Source organism: Podarcis erhardii (assembly GCF_964252035.2).
Source record: "Podarcis erhardii genome assembly, chromosome: 4".
Lineage (NCBI taxonomy): Eukaryota > Metazoa > Chordata > Lepidosauria > Squamata > Lacertidae > Podarcis > Podarcis erhardii.
The window spans coordinates 9,000,852-9,017,563 of NC_138508.1; positions in this window are offsets into that span (position 1 = coordinate 9,000,852).

A 16,712-nucleotide genomic window follows, 5' to 3' on the forward strand; every position below is an offset into this window, starting at 1 on the left:
AAAGTTGGTCAAGATTGAAACTTTCCTTGATGGGCCGAATCGCTGCTATAAAAATGAATGTATTGCCAAGAATGCTGTTTCTATTTCAGACTTTACAGATTGTGGATAAAGTGGAGTGTTTCAGGAAGTGGCAAAGAGACATCTCTAAATTTGTCTGGCAGGGCAAAAAGCCCAGAATTAAGTTTAAAATATTAACTGATGCTAAAGAAAGAGGGGGGTTTGCCCTGCCAGACTTAAGGTTGTATTATGAATCAGCGGCTTTTTGCTGGCTGAAAGATTGGCTGCTCCTTGAAAACACTGATGTGTTAGATTTAGAAGGATTTAACAATGCTTTTGGATGGCATGCATATCTGTGGTACGACAAGGTTAAGATTCACAAGAATTTCAAGAACCATATTGTAAGGAAAGCAGTGTTTAATGTCTGGACAAAATATAAAGACTTATTAGAAAATAAGACCCCAAGGTGGCTATCACCTATGGAAGCTAAAGCTGTGAAAAGACCCAATATGGAGGTCAAATGGCCGAAATATTGGGAGATATTAGAAAGAGATGGAGACAATTGGAGATTGCAGAGTTTGGAGAAACTAAAAGACAAAGTGCGAGATTGGCTACATTACGCTCAGATCAAAGAGGCTTTTAAATTGGATAAAAAGTTAGGATTCCAGGTGGAAAAATCGAAACTGGAAACAGAACTGTTAGAACCTAAGACTAAGGTACTTTCAAGAATGTATAACTTGTTGCTGAGGTGGAATACACAGGATGAAACGGTTAAATCAGCTATGATAAAGTGGGCACAGGACATTGGGTATAATATCATGTTTGCTGACTGGGAAAAGTTATGGACCACCTGTATGAAGTTTACGGCATGTAATGCCTTGAAAGAAAACATTATGAAAATGATATATAGGTGGTACATGACCCCAGTCAAGCTTGCAAAAATATATCACCTGTCAGATAATAAGTGTTGGAAATGTAAGGAAACTGAAGGAACGTTCTGACTTGCCCCAGGGTTAAGGCCTTCTGGGAAATGATATATAACAAACTGAAAAACGTATTTAAGTATACCTTCCCTAAGAAACCAGAGGCCTTCCTTTTGGGCATTGTTGGCCAGAGGGTGTTAAAGAACGATCGAACATTTTTTATGTATGCAACAACAGCAGCAAGGATACTTGTCGCCAAATATTGGAAAACTCAAGATTTGCCCACACTGGAAGAATGGCAGATGCAACTGATGGACTACATGGAGTTAGCAGAAATGACTGGCAGAATCCGAGACCTGGGAGAGGAAGCAGTGGAAGAGGACTGGAAGAAATTTAAGGACTATCTACAAAAACACTGTAAATTGTATGAGTGTTAAGAAGGATGAGAGATTTGAAAATAACAGGGCACCATAAAATTTGGTGAAAAGATTGTGAGAATGAGTGAATTTTATGAGAAAAATAAATTTTGAATAAATACTATGGTAAGATTAGAGATTTAAGACCTAGTTAAAAATATTCAAAGTCAGGGACAAAATATTGGAAAAGTGTACAATAAGAATGGAAACAAGGTGATAAATTGCTGGTTAAAGCTCTATAAATTTGGAAAGTAGGAGCGAGAGACGTGAGGAAGTCCAATAATGAAGAAAAGTTCGTTATTATATGTTGTTAATTTTTATGTTTGTTTTTCTTTTTTGTTTGCTTTTTGCTATGCTGTTTCTTTTTTCTATTGTAATAAAAAAAACTCTTAATAAAAAATTTATTAAAAAAAAAAGAAAAAAGAATTGAATCTAGGAAGTTTCTGGCCCCATCCGAATGCAGTTAGGTCCATTGCAGCATGGCCACCTTGGGACACTTCCAGACACTTGCTTCAATGCTGCACCATTAAATTTGGGTGGCGTGATTGGAGGATTTCTGCAACAAACCCACTTTCCCTGAAAGATCAGACTCTTTGCGATAGGAAAGGGGGGGTGCATAGGAGAAGGGGTGGGGCAACCCTTGTTTTGATGCAGTGTCGTCAAACCTTCCTGCGAACAAGTCAGGATGAATGTTCATTAAGTAGCTGGCAGCATCTACAATACGATAATCTTGATTGTCATTGTCCCATACAGAACAACGAAACTGAAAAAAATCTACATCAGACATTCAAAAAGCAACAAGCCTGCTATCTCAGCTATCCCAACCTGGTTAGCCCCTAAAAACTCTGATACCCCATAATTGAATACAATATACTCACATAGAGACTACCTTACACTGTGTTTAAAACCAAAATCGCATTTGGATAGAAACTGTTTCTCAGGCGGCTAGTCCTCGTCTTTATAACCCTGTACCTTCTTCCAGAAGGCAGAAGCTGAAAGAGATCATTTGCAGGGTGTGTACCATCCTGCACTATCTCTGCAGCCTTCTTTCTCTAATCTCCTTGTGCACAAATCAAGATGGATGCTCTATTCACAGGGTCTTCTGGGAGGACCCTAAGTGACTCTTTCCTACCCAATGTGATTGGGGAGTGAAGTATAGGTGGGTTCCCACGCGGCAAGACACAACAATAACAGCAAGAGCCTTTATTGAACTACATAACTGGGAAACGGGGGCAAAGCAACTGCTTATATACATTCCTGAAAGCCTGGGCCACTCCCACTCCCAACGTGACTGGCTGTCTAAACTTCCAAGCTGCGAATCACGACTCAAGAGTTCAAGGGCCAATGGCAGAGGCCCAAATCCTGAAATGTTCTGTGATTGGACATCGTGTATCGAATCAGAACACAGGAGCTCAGATTCCTTAGTCCAGAGTCAAAGCTCAGGCAAATACTGAGCACATAACAGGGAGCCCCTTGTCAAGATAACCGCCTGGGGGGGCCGTCATTCCATCTGAACAGGGTGTTTGTATCTCCACACTCACAAGCCCACCTTGTGTTTTTTGGGGGTTTTTTTTTACGGAAATTGTGCTAAGTCTGGATGAACAATTGACTTCCTACATGAAATTATTTTATTTTTTTAATATTTATTTATACAACAAGAAAAAACACACAAAAAAAAACACAAATACCAAATTACACACAAATTACAAAAATAACCATAGACACATAATTTTCTTGGCAAACAATAAAACATTTATTGGTCTTAACACTAAAGACCCAACTTCCCGTCTATTCCATATTTCAAATTCATATTACTTATTGCCAATACACATTTTTTTCAGAATTAAACTTATTCTCAATAAATCTAATTTCTTCTATCTACCTAGCAACTATTACTGAAGTTCCTCGAATGCTGCAACGGAATTTAAACTACTATATTTATTTTTCAGATGTTCTTTGAAAACCTCCCATTTAGAAACAAATTCCTGTTTTGATTTATTCTTTATTTTTTCTGATAAACCATCTAATTCGGCATATTCTGTCAGCTTTTGGATCCAATCTTGTATAGAGGGGATTTCATTACTCTTCCATTTTGCTGCGATCAAAACTCTTGCTGCCGCCGTCGCATATAAAAAGATACCCTTCCTCTTTTGTGGAATATCCAAATCTGTTATTCCCAGGAGGTAGGCCTCTGGTTTTTTATTGAAAGAGATCTTTAGCATTTTTTGCAGTTCTGCATGTATACTCTCCCAGAATACCTGTACAGTGGTGCCCCGCAAGACGAATGCCTCGCAAGACGGAAAACTCTCTAGATGAAAGAGTTTTCCGTTTTGGAGGTGCTTTGCAAAACAAATTTCCTATGGGCTTGCTTTGTAAGACGAAAATGTATTGCGAGTTCCTGCAGGTTTTTCCCCGCTAAGCTGTCAATGGGCTTGCTTCGCAAGACGAAAAAACCGCTAGACAAAGAGACTCGCGGAACAGATTCTTTTCGTCTTGCGAGGCACCACTGTATTTTCCTACATGTCCACCACATATGGTAGAATGTTCCTGAGTCTCCGCATCTCCAACAATTACTTGACACATTTTTATACATTTTTGAAAGTTTCCATGGTGTTAGATACCATCGATGTTGCATTTTTTGAAAGTTCTCTCTAATCGTGTAACAGTTTGTGAATTTCCAATTGATCTTCCATAAATTTTCCCATTGGGCCATGGTTATTGAATGGCCAAAATCCTGGGACCACCTCACCATTGCCACTGTTACCTCCTCCGCCTTGACTGTCCAGTCAAGGAGAAGTCAGTAAGTTTTGGAAAGAGTTTTTCTTTTAGAATTTACAAGATCAGATTCGAATTGGGAAATTTCTACTGAGAACCCCTTTTGTTTGTCAGATTTAATTTTTTCAAATAACTGATGGTATTGGAACCAGTCTGAAATGTGTTCTCTTATTTCCTCAATTTTTAAAAAATTTTATTTGGTTATCTTCATTTTTTAGAAGCATTTTATATGTTTGCCAGCTTTCCTGAGTATTTTTCCGTTTTACTGCTATGGCTTCTACTGGAGAAGTCCACCACGGGACTTTAGGCTCCATCAGGTCTTTATATTTTTTCCATACAGCAAAGAGTGACTTTCTTATTATATGGTTGGTAAAATTTTTATGAATTTTCGTTTTTCCATATATTAGGTAGGCGTGCCATCCCCAACGGTTGTCAAAACCTTCCAGGTCCAGGAGGTCCGGATCCTGCAACGTGCACCAATCTTTTAACCAGGTGAAACAGGCTGCCTCGTAGTAAAGTTTTAGGTCGGGTAGGGAAAAGCCTCCTCTCTCTTTTATGTCTATTAAGATCAGGTGTTTAATCCTAGGTTTCCTCCCTTCCCACAGAAATTTGGAAATTTCTCTTTGCCATATCTTGAGACAACCTGCTTCACCCAGCATTGGAATCATTTGAAATAAAAAGATTAATTTTGGAAGCACATTCATCATTATAATGGAAATCCTACCCAGAAATGTTAATTTTAGTTTACTCCAGGTTACCAAGTTTTTTCTAATCTCTAGCCACGTTTTGGTGTAATTATCCTGAAATAAGTTTATGTTCTTGGGGGGTGATCCAAATACCCAAGTATTTCGCTTTTGAAGAGATGTTCAGGCCCAATATTTTTTCTAAGTCGTCCTTTTCTTCTGTGGTTACATTTTTAACAAGCATTTTTGTTTTTGTTATATTCAGCTTAAAGCCTGCCACTTCTCCAAATTCTTTAATCAGTTCCAGCACACCTTGATAGAGCGAAGGTCTGCAGCTCAGTTGCGGAGAACACGTTTTGTGGGTGCAACAACCACAGCTTCAGTCCCTGACTTCAGCGGCTGCCGTTCAGTGCAGACAATACCTTTCCCCCCCCAAATAATATTTATTCAAGTTTTAAAAGGTTACAAAAAGGTTACACTCCTCTTTGTATTCTAATTCAAATAGATATTTCAGCAAATCCTTCATCTTTATTTTTATCTTTATAACTTACCTTAATATACTGTAATTATCCATTCTCTCATTCGCCGATTAGCCATCCACTTTTACTTTATTTAATCTTATTTCTCCTTAAAACTTATATATCTGAAATTATTCTCTTAAGACTTTCCCCTAGGGTCACAAAGATTCCATTCCACGATTTTCCCATCTCACATTAAAAGAAGATTTTTTTTTTTTTTTTAATATCACAATATATACACTTTAAATTCCCAATTTTCCTTTCACCATCTCCCCTCCCCGGTCTCGGCCCCTGCCAACAGTTCTCCAAAAGTCCATCAACCCGGAGACCTTAAGTCCGAGGCTCTTAACTCTCTTTCATGTCCCCTCTGCCGATCTTTTTTTTGATAGTCTTTGGTGTTAAAGAACAAATCTCAGGGGAGCTCCAACCCAACGGTAGTCATATTCCTTCTTAACAAGTCTGCCAGATTTCCATAGTTAAAGGTCCCATAGAATATTCCAAATCTTGTTTCACACTCCTGCCAAATCCAAAGGCTCCAGTTGAGACAATACCAGTTTAGATGAGCCACAATCTGACATGGCCCCCTAGCAAAAATCCTTTTCTTTCTTTCTTTCTTTTTCTTATGCCACCTGATGTTTCCTTCTGCCTAGGAACACTGAGGGCATTTAAGGACATCTCTTTTCGAGCTATTTTTGATAAGCGCAACTCCAAGCTCTGCTTGCGGAACCAGACATGGATGCCGTTAGTTCCTCCAGTGCTTCCCCCCACTTTGGAACCAGGGAAGAGAAATATTGATCTGAGCTTGAATCGACCTTTTCTCTGCAAAACACTCACAGGCAATGGAGCTGAATTTTCTGAGACTGGTGCTTTTGTGTATGAGGCAGCCCCTGGGTAGAGGAAGCCAGGCATTCTATGCTATTCTGTAAACAGTGTGAAAGAGCTAGGCATTCCTATTGAGAATCCTTTTATGTGGTGCTTGCTACACTCAGTGATGTGGCTGAGATGCAATATCTATTGTCTTGGTTTCAACAGGGCTAAATTGGAACAAACCACAGTCCACGGGAAACCCAATTGCCTTTTCATTCCAATTCAGCGCTAAAAGATCAGGTTTCCCCAGGGGAGAGCAGTCGGGTAAAATGGAAGTGTGGTGGCACAGCAATAAAACTGCTAGCGCCTTTTGCAAAGCTGAGCAGGGCCTGGTATGGTTTGAAAACTGGGTAAGCTGCTTGTATTGCAGGGTTTTAGACCAAATGACTCTCTGGTCCCTTCCAATTCTACAATTCTGTAGTGTGCAATCCCCCTCCCCGAGATTTAAGATTCTGTTTTTAAACTATGGTTTGCCACAGAGCCTAGGGCGTGCCGATCAGAAGGTCGGCGGTTCGAATCCCCGCGACGGGGTGAGCTCCCGTTGCTCGGTCCCTGCTCCTGCCAACCTAGCAGTTCGAAAGCATGTCAAAGTGCAAGTAGATAAATAGGTACCACTCTGGTGGGAAGGTAAACGGCGTTTCCGTGCGCTGCTCTGGTTCGACAGAAGCGGCTTAGTCATGCTGGCCACATGACCTGGAAGCTGTACACCGGCTCCCGCGGCCACTAAAGCGAGATGAGCGCCACAACCCCAGAGTTGGCCATGACTGGACCTAATCGTCAGGGGTCCCTTTACCTTTTACTTATTGTACAGGTCACGTGTTTTATGATTATGTGTAATTCATAGAAATAATTTAAGCTTATATGTTTCCATTTTGGTATCATCTATATTTGGTTGTCTTATTAATAAATCTAGACAAACCTAGATAGCATCTTAAAAAGCAGCGACATAAACTTGCTGACAAAGGTCCGTCTAGTTAAAGCTATGGTTTTCCCAGTAGTGATGTATGCAAGTGAGAGCTGGACCATAAAGAAGGCTGATCGCCAAAGAATTGATGCTTTTGAATTGTGGTGGTGGAGGAGACTCTTGAGAGTCCCATGGACTGCAAGAAGATCAAACCTATCCTTTCTGAAGGAAATCAGCCCTGAGTGCTCACTGGAAGGACAGATCCTGAAGCTGAGGCTCCAATACTTTGGCCACCTCATGAGAAGAGAAGACTCCCTGGAGAAGACCCTGATGTTGGGAAAGATGGAGGGCACAAGGAGAAGGGGACGACAGAGGATGAGATGGTTGGACAGTGTTCTCGAAGCTACCAGCATGAGTTTGACCAAACTGCGGGAGGCAGTGGGAGACAGGAGTGCCTGGCGTGCTCTGGTCCAGGGGTCACGAAGAGTCGGACACAACTAAATGACTAAACAACAACAACAAATTAATAAATCTGGAATAGGAATTTAGATGCAACCGACTACAGTTACCCCCCCCAACCCCCAATGCTGCTGCTGCTGCTGCTGCTTCTTCTTCTTCTCTCTGTCTTTTTTTAAAAAACCCTTGCTCTGCAAATTTCTGGTGCAATCGCCTGAAATCTGAGAAATCTGAAGGGGTGTGGCTTTGCAGCTCTGCATCTTCCAGCCTCCACCCACACCCACTGCCACGCTGGACAGTTTGCTGGAAGCCAAGGGGGAACTGGAGCTGGGGGAAGGGGGGGCGACGTACGTTTGTGTAAGCATGGAAGGAGAAGTCTCTTTCTCTAATGACAGGCCTCAGCTGCCAAAGGCCCATCTCCTCCTATAGCACATGCCAAGAGACGTAAATAAGCAAATTCCTGCTGCACGGACAGCTCCATCTTGTCCCTGGATCATCTGCGGAGCTTGTTCTTAATTTTTGCCATTGCCCTCTTTGCCATCGCCCTGTTCTGCTTCTGGATCAGCAACAAAAGCTCCAGGAATTCTAGGATGTGGTTGTGCTAGTTCTGGGGTGGCCAGCCTGATTATTTTATCGCCTGTGCCTGCCGGTGCATGGTATTTACCTTGCATACAGTCGAACTTTAATTGTCGCTATCCGTACTTTTTGAATTTGTCTTTTCCCTGATGGCACCGCTGCCTGTAATGGAGGATGCTTCATGCATCTAGAATCATAGAATCATAGAGTTGGAAGAGACCACAAGGGCCATCGAGTCCAACCCCCTGCCAAGCAGGAAACACCATCAGAGCACTCCTGACATATGGTTGTCAAGCCTCTGCTTAAAGACCTCCAAAGAAGGAGACTCCACCACACTCCTTGGCAGCAAATTCCACTGTCGAACAGCTCTTACTGTCAGGAAGTTCTTCCTAATGTTTAGGTGGAATCTTCTTTCTTGTAGTTTGGATCCATTGCTCCGTGTCCGCTTCTCTGGAGCAGCAGAAAACAACCTTTCTCCCTCCTCTATGTGACATCCTTTTATATATTTGAACATGGCTATCATATCACCCCTTAACCTCCTCTTCTCCAGACTAAACATGCCCAGCTCCCTTAGCCGTTCCTCATAAGGCATCGTTTCCAGGCCTTTGACCATTTTGCTTGCCCTCCTCTGGACACGTTCCAGTTTGTCAGTGTCCTTCTTGAACTGTGGTGCCCAGAACTGGACACAGTACTCCAGGTGAGGTCTGACCAGAGCAGAATACAGTGGCACTATTACTTCCCTTGATCTAGATGCTATACTCCTATTGATACTCTGATGAAAGGGACCGCAGTCTACAAAAAGCTTATGCCACCATGAATTTGATCGTCTTTAGGGACGTGGGTGGCGCTGTGGTTTAAACCACAGAGCCTATGGAAACAGGAAGAAATCCCGACGAAAGAAGAATGGAGAATGAAGTTGATGGAATACGCAGAATTAGACAAGCTAACGGGGAGAATTCGGAACCGGCAAGACCAGAGATTTACCGAGGACTGGAATAAATTTACAGAGTATATTAAGAATATTTGTGAAGGTCAATTAACGTTTGTAGGTTTTCAAGAAGCTCTGTGATAATAATGGAAAGAATTATTGTTTTATAATAATCGTTAAGATTAATTTGGTTAAAAACAAAACAAAACAATATAGATGCAAGAAATGTGAATAACTGTGAAAACAGGAAAATTTCCAGATAGACTGAAGGAAGTCTGAAAGTGGAAAGATTAGAATTGGATGCATAATTCAGATGGAATGTTTTTTTTTTATTGTTAAATTTGAAAATTTTATAAATAAAAAATAAAATAAATAAAATAAACCACAGAGCCTAGGACTTGCCGATCAGAAGGTCGGCGGTTTGAATCCCCGTGACGGGGTGAGCTCCCGTTGCTCGGTCCCTGCTCCTGCCAACCTAGCAGTTCGAAAGCACGTCAAAAGTGCAAGTAGATAAATAGGTACCGCTCCAGCGGGAAGGTAAACGGTGTTTCCGTGCGCTGCTCTGGTTCACCAGAAGCGGCTTAGTCATGCTGGCCACATGACCCAGAAGCTGTACGCTTGCCAGTAAAGCGAGATGAGTGCCGCAACCCCAGAGTCCGCGACTGGGACTAATGGTCAGGGGTCCCTTTACCTTTACCTAGGGTACTGCAAAGCTCTCTGTCGTTTTGACTCAATAGGCAGGGATCAGAAAACTTTTTCAGCAGGAGGCTGGTCCACTGTCCTCCAGACCTTGTGGGGGGCCAGACTGTATTTTGAAGGGGGAAAAATGAACGAATCCCTATGCCCCACAAATAACCCAGAGATGCATTTTAAATAAAAGGGCACATTCTACTCATGTAAAAACATGCTGATTCCCAGACCAGCCAGATTTAGAAGGCGATTGGGCAGGATCCGGCCCCCGGGCCTTAATTTGCCTACCCATGCAATAGAGCCTCTGTAACTGACTAATACCTGCTTGATTCTCACTGTCCAGTGGCGCAGAAGGCAATTCGTAGTCTCTTGCCAATGTGCCCCAAGGGAAATTCCTCCTGCACTCCCAAATGAAAACAGAATGCTGTTATTCTGTGCAGAAGACTCCAGCTTGGGTAATGCCAGCTAGGCAAATTCCCCCAATCCAATTGCAAAGGGTGATGCTTAATTCAACTCCAAGGGTGTAAAAGCTTGAGGGTTCAGTGTGCAGCTGCCCCATGTGGTGAAATGCAGGACTGCAGGGGGCGGGACTTTCTCAGGGAAGAAGCTTCCGGGCCTGAACTGACTCCACCCACCGAAGCTTACCATTGGATGTCCCTGGCCAGAAGGGGTATAAAAGGGCTTCCTTGGGTCCAGATGTGCCTTCCTTGGACATCAAGAGCTTCTTAGTGGGCTCCATTATCCTTGGTTGCTGTTTGGTCCTTACTATTGCTTCCTCCAAACGACAGAAACTTTAAAGCCCTAAACGGCCTCGGTCCAGTATACCTGAAGGAGCGTCTCCACCCCCATCGTTCAGCCCAGACACTGAGGTCCAGTGCCGAGGGCCTTCTGGCGGTTCCCTCCCTGTGAGAAGTGAGGTTACAGGGAACCAGGCAGAGGGCCTTCTCGGTGGTGGCATCCGCCCTGTGGAAGTCTCCAGGGCCAGATGAACTGCATCCAAGAGTATTAAAAGAACTGGCAGATGTGATCTCAGAACCACTGGCAGTCATCTTTGAGAATTCCTGGAGAACAGGCGAAGTCCCGGCAGACTGGAGGAGGGCAAATGTTGTCCCTATTTTCAAAAAGGGGAAAAGAGAGGACCCAAATAATTACCGCCCAGTCAGTCTGACATCAATACCAGGGAAGATTCTGGAGCAGATCATTAAGCAAACAGTCTGTGAGCACCTAGAAAGGAATGCTGTGATCACCAATAGTCAGCATGGATTTCTGAAAAATAAGTCATGTCAGACTAACCTGATCTCGTTTTTTGACAGAATTACAAGCCTGGTAGATGAAGGGAACACAGTGGATGTAGTCTACCTTGATTTCAGCAAGGCATTTGACAAGGTGCCCCATGATATTCTTGTAAAGAAGCTGGTAAAATGCGGTCTTGACTATGCTACCACTCAGTGGATTTGTAACTGGCTGACTGACCGAACCCAAAGGGTGCTCATCAATGGTTCCTCTTCATCCTGGAGAAGAGTGACTAGTGGGGTGCCACAGGGTTCTGTCTTGGGCCCGGTTTTATTCAACATCTTTATCAACGACTTGGATGATGGACTCAAGGGCATCCTGATCAAATTTGCAGATGACACCAAACTGGGAGGGGTGGCTAACACCCCAGAGGACAGGATCACACTTCAAAACGACCTTGACAGATTAGAGAACTGGGCCAAAACAAACAAGATGAATTTTAATAGGGAGAAATGTAAAGTATTGCACTTGGGCAAAAAAAATGAGAGGCACAAATACAAGATGGGTGACACCTGGCTTGAGAGCAGTACATGTGAAAAGGATCTAGGAGTCTTGGTTGACCACAAACTTGACATGAGCCAACAGTGTGACGCGGCAGCTAAAAAAGCCAATGCAATTCTGGGCTGCATCAATAGGAGTATTGCATCTAGATCAAGGGAAGTAATAGTGCCACTGTATTCTGCTCTGGTCAGACCTCACCTGGAGTACTGTGTCCAGTTGTGGGCACCACAGTTCAAGAAGGACACTGACAAACTGGAACGTGTCCAGAGGAGGGCAACCAAAATGGTCAAAGGCCTGGAAAGGATGCCTTATGAGGAACGGCTAAGGGAGCTGGGCATGTTTAGCCTGGAGAAGAGGAGGTTAAGGGGTGATATGATAGCCATGTTCAAATATATAAAAGGATGTCACATAGAGGAGGGAAAAAGGTTGTTTTCTGCTGCTCCAGAGAAGCGGACACGGAGCAATGGTTCCAAACTACAAGAAAGAAGATTCCACCTAAACATTAGGAAGAACTTCCTGACAGTAAGAGCTGTTCGACAGTGGAATTTGCTGCCAAGGAGTGTGGTGGAGTCTCCTTCTTTGGAGGTCTTTAAGCAGAGGCTTGACAACCATATGTCAGGAGTGCTCTGATGGTGTTTCCTGCTTGGCAGGGGGTTGGACTCGATGGCCCTTGTGGTCTCTTCCAACTCTATGATTCTATGATTCTATGATTCTATGAACACCCTCCCATCAGATGTGAAGGAAATAAGCAGCTATCTTATTTTTAAAAGACATCTGAAGGCAGCCCTGTTTAGGGAAGTTTTTAATATTTAATGCTGTATTGTTTTTAACACTAGATTGCCCAGAGTGCTGGGGAAACAGCCAGATGGGCGGGGTATAAATAATAATAATAATAATTATTATTATTATTATTATTATTATTATTGGTATTCAGAGTGCCACCCATTCTCACTAGGTGCCCAGAACCCCCTCACTGAGGATCATATTCTTGGCTTCCTTCAGATCCCTCCTCGGAACACACCTCTCGCATAAAACGCTCAATTTACGTCTACTTCCATTGAAAGCGGGAGATGACAATATCACCTTAAAAAGAGGAATCTTTGTTCTGGCAAAATACAGGGTGGAGCAGGGTGAGGCGGTTGGGGGACGATATTCCCCCCCCCATCTGCTGTTGAAGTGACTTCAGAAATACAGGTCTAATCCTGTTCTGGGGATGCAGGTGGCACCGTGGTCTAAACCACTGAGCCTCTTGGGCTTGCCGATCAGAAGGTCAACAGTTCGAATCCACACGACGGGGTGAGCTCCCTTTGCTCTGTCCCAGCTCCTGCCAACCTAGCAGTTTGAAAGCACGCCAGTGCGAGTAGATAAATAGGTACCGCTCCAGCGGGAAGGTAAACAGTGTTTCTGTGCACTCTGGTCTCCGTCACGGTGTCCTGTTGCACCAGAAGTGGTTTAGTCCTGCTGGGCACATGAGCCGGAAAGCTGTCTGTGGACAAATGCCGGCTCCCTTGGCCTGAAAGCGAGATGAGCGCCGCAACCCCATAGTCACCTTTGAGTGGACTTAACCATCCAGGGGTCCTTTATCTTTACCTCACCTTTACACCTGTCCTCATGCCGGACCAACAGCCATGCTGCCTGAGGCTGAAGGGTGCTGCCTTTCAAAACAGGGCTGGGCAAGGCTGATCTAGGGACTGAGCCAAGCGACACGTGTCTTCAACATCAAACTGTGGCCCCCTCTGCCTGCCATCCAGCTGAGCTCAGTTTCTTCCCGCATGTTCATTGTGATCTCTGCATCTTGGCACCCGGCCCATGAGAACAGGAAGGGTTCCCAATTCCCACCACCCATGTGCTGCAGAAATGGAAGGCCAGAAAGCGGTTGCATGTGCTTTAGCTGACCCTACAGATGTTGGACTACAATTCCCAGAATCCCTTTGGTCGGAGGAACTGGCACTTTTACAGGTTCACACAACACCTGTTCTGCATTTGTAACAACTCAATCTTTTATTGCGGCAACTTCGGAACTCCCTGCCTATTAATGTCAGGCCGCTGCCTTTATTGTACTCTTTTTGGCACCTGCTAAAAGCATCATTGTTTTGACAAACCCACCTAGGGCACGGGTGGTGCTGTGGGTTAAACCATAGAGCCTAGGGCTTGCCGATCAGAAGGTCGGCGGTTCGAATCCCCGCGACAGGGTGAGCTCCCATTGCTCGGTCCCTGCTCCTGCCACCCTAGCAGTTCAAAAGCACACCAGTGCAAGTAGATAAATAGGTACCTTTCTGGCGGGAAGGTAAACGGCGTTCCCGTGCACTGCTCTGGTTCGCCAGAAGCGGCTTAGTCATGCTGGCCACATGACCCAGAAGCTGTACGCCGGCTCCCTCGGCCAATAAAGCGAGATGAGCGCCGCAACCCCAGAGTCGTTCACAACTGGACCTAATGGCCAAGGGTCCCTTTACCTTTACCTAGTTGTTAAGAATGTTGGTGCGAGTTTTAATCCAGTGCTGAGGAGCACAAAGCCTCTTTCAGGATGAACGTCCAGGAGAAAAAAGGCAGACTAAGTGATGACAACTGGGTCAGAATTGAGGAACTGGTTGGCCAAAATGATATAAATCCACAGCTTTCTTCCAGAGGCCAGTCCTGAGCATTTTGCCAGTATTCTTTCCCCCCTAAATAATATTTATTATTTTCAGTAGATAAACATAATAAAAAAGAAGAGATTAACAATAATAAAGACAAACAAAAAATAGGAGAAAAAGAGAAAAGAGAAAAAAGATACATACAACATATTACCACTTAATTAATTAAAATTAAGTACCATCCATCTTCATAAACATAGTATTTGACTTCCTCGAATCTCTTCCATCCGAATTTCTTAGTAATTATATGTAGCAGTTTCCAATATCAGTGTTTCAAAAGACCAAATCACAGTCCTAATCATATTACATAGCTTTCCTTATTATACATTTTCTTATTTATAGCATTTTGCCAGTATTCTCTGGATGGCATTGATCTTTTTCTGGGTGAAAAAGAAATCACAGGGATGGCTAGCAGGAACTGCACACAGTTTTTAATTTAGCCCAACACAAATTCTCCCCGTTGAGAAAATTGCCTGTTTCCTTTGCACATTTATGTCATGCTCCAGCTCTGTATAGATATACAATTTAGGCTTTCAAGCCCCCACAGAGGCAGAGAGATGATTGTCTAGAAAATTCTGGGAGTCGGCATGATGCAACTCTGGAAAAATATTGCCAAGCGATGTCTGCTAAGAGAAACGCAGATGTCGGGAGTCCTGGCCAGCAGCTGTGAGAGAATCTCCTCCACAACGCCGCTCCCTCTTTCCTCCCTTCTTAGGATTCGTGCTTCCAAGCTTGTAATGCTGTGAGTTTGTGGGATGGCTCTTCTCAAAGCCGCATTTAAGAGTCAGGCAAAACACTGTGTTCATTCTGGGGTTAAGATTCAGCTACACTTTTTTTTCCTCCTCTCAGAAAAAAGCAGCCAGAATGATCAAGGGGACATAGTGGCTCCTCTATGGAGAATGTTTGCAGCGTTTGGGACTTTTAAATTTAAAGAAACGGCAAATAAGAGTTGATATAACAGAAGTTTATGAAAATTACTCATGACTTGGAGAAATTGGATAGAGGAAAGTTTACTTCCCTCTGTCACAACAGTCAAACTCGTGGGCAATAAGCTGAGTGTTGGAAGATTCGGGGCAGAGAAAAGAAAGGGCTGTTTCAAAACTGTGCACAGTTTATCTGTGGAGCTCAATCCCAATATTGGAGGCTATTGATGGCTGCCAACTTGGGTGGTTTTAAAGAGGATGTGACAAATTCAGGGGTTTATGATGGCTGATAGCCAGGCTCTGCCTCCACAGCTGACATCGTAGTAGTTGCTGGAAAGCACAGGAGGGGAAATAATAATAATAATAATAATAATAATAATAATAATAATAATAATAATAATAATTTTATTTATATCCCGCCCTCCCTAGTTGAGGGCTAACAACAATAAAAGTAACACAGTTTACGTAAAATCACAATCAATTAATTGAAATACATTCTAAAATCAATTCAGAATCAAATTACCGTATTTTTTGCTCCATAAGACTCACTTTTTCCCTCCTAAAAAGGGGAAATGTGTGTGCATCTTATGGAGCGAATGCAGGCTGTGCGGCTATCCCAGAAGCCAGAACAGCAAGAGGGATTGCTGCTTTCACTGCGCAGCGATCCCTCTTGTTGTTCTGGCTTCTGAGATTCAGAATATATTTTTTCTTGTTTTCCTCCTCCAAAAACTAGGTGCGTCTTGTGGTCTGGTGCATCTTATAGAGCGAAAAATATGGTAATGGCAACCATTGGCCTAGAGTTCTATAAGGATTACCAAAGGAGCAGGTCACACTGTGACTTGACCAAAGGCCTGGTGGAACAGCTCTGTCTTGCAGCTCTGTAGCTATTCCCAAAATTTTGCTAGCAGGCTTTCCATTGGGACCTGGCTGGCCACTGTGAAAACAGGATGCTGGACAGCTGCATGTGGCTCTAAAATTTCAGGTCCCACCCCCTCAAATCTCATGTCAAAGTTGAGTGCTAGTCTTGTGTTGCGAACCCTGTATTTCGTGCCGCTCCCAAACGGAGTCATTGATACAGCAAATCGGGGTAGTAGTAGTAGTAATAATAATAATAATAATAATAATAATAATAATAATAATAATTTATTATTTGTACCCCGCCCATCTGGCTGGGTTTCCCCAACCACTCTGGGCAGCTTCCAACAAAGACCAAAAATACACTAAAATGTCACACATTAAAAACTTCCCCAAACAGGTCTGCCTTCAGATGTCTTCTGAATGTCAGGTAGTTGTTTATCTCTTTGACATCTGGTGGGAAGGCGTTCTACAGGGCGGGTGCCACTACTGAGAAGGCCCTCTGCCTGGTACCCTGTAGCTTTGCTTCTCGCAATGAGGGAACCGCCGGAAGGCCCTCAGAGCTGGATCGCAGTGTCCAGGCTGGTTGATGGAGGTGGAGATGCTCCTTCATGTCTACTGGGCCTTTGAGGCCGTTTAGGGCTTTCAAGGTCAGCACCAACACTTTGAATTGTGTTCAGAAACTACTGGGAGCCAATGTAGGTCTTTCATGACGGTGTCATGTGGTCCCGGCGGCCGCTCCCAGTCACCAGTCTAGCTACTGCATTCTGGATT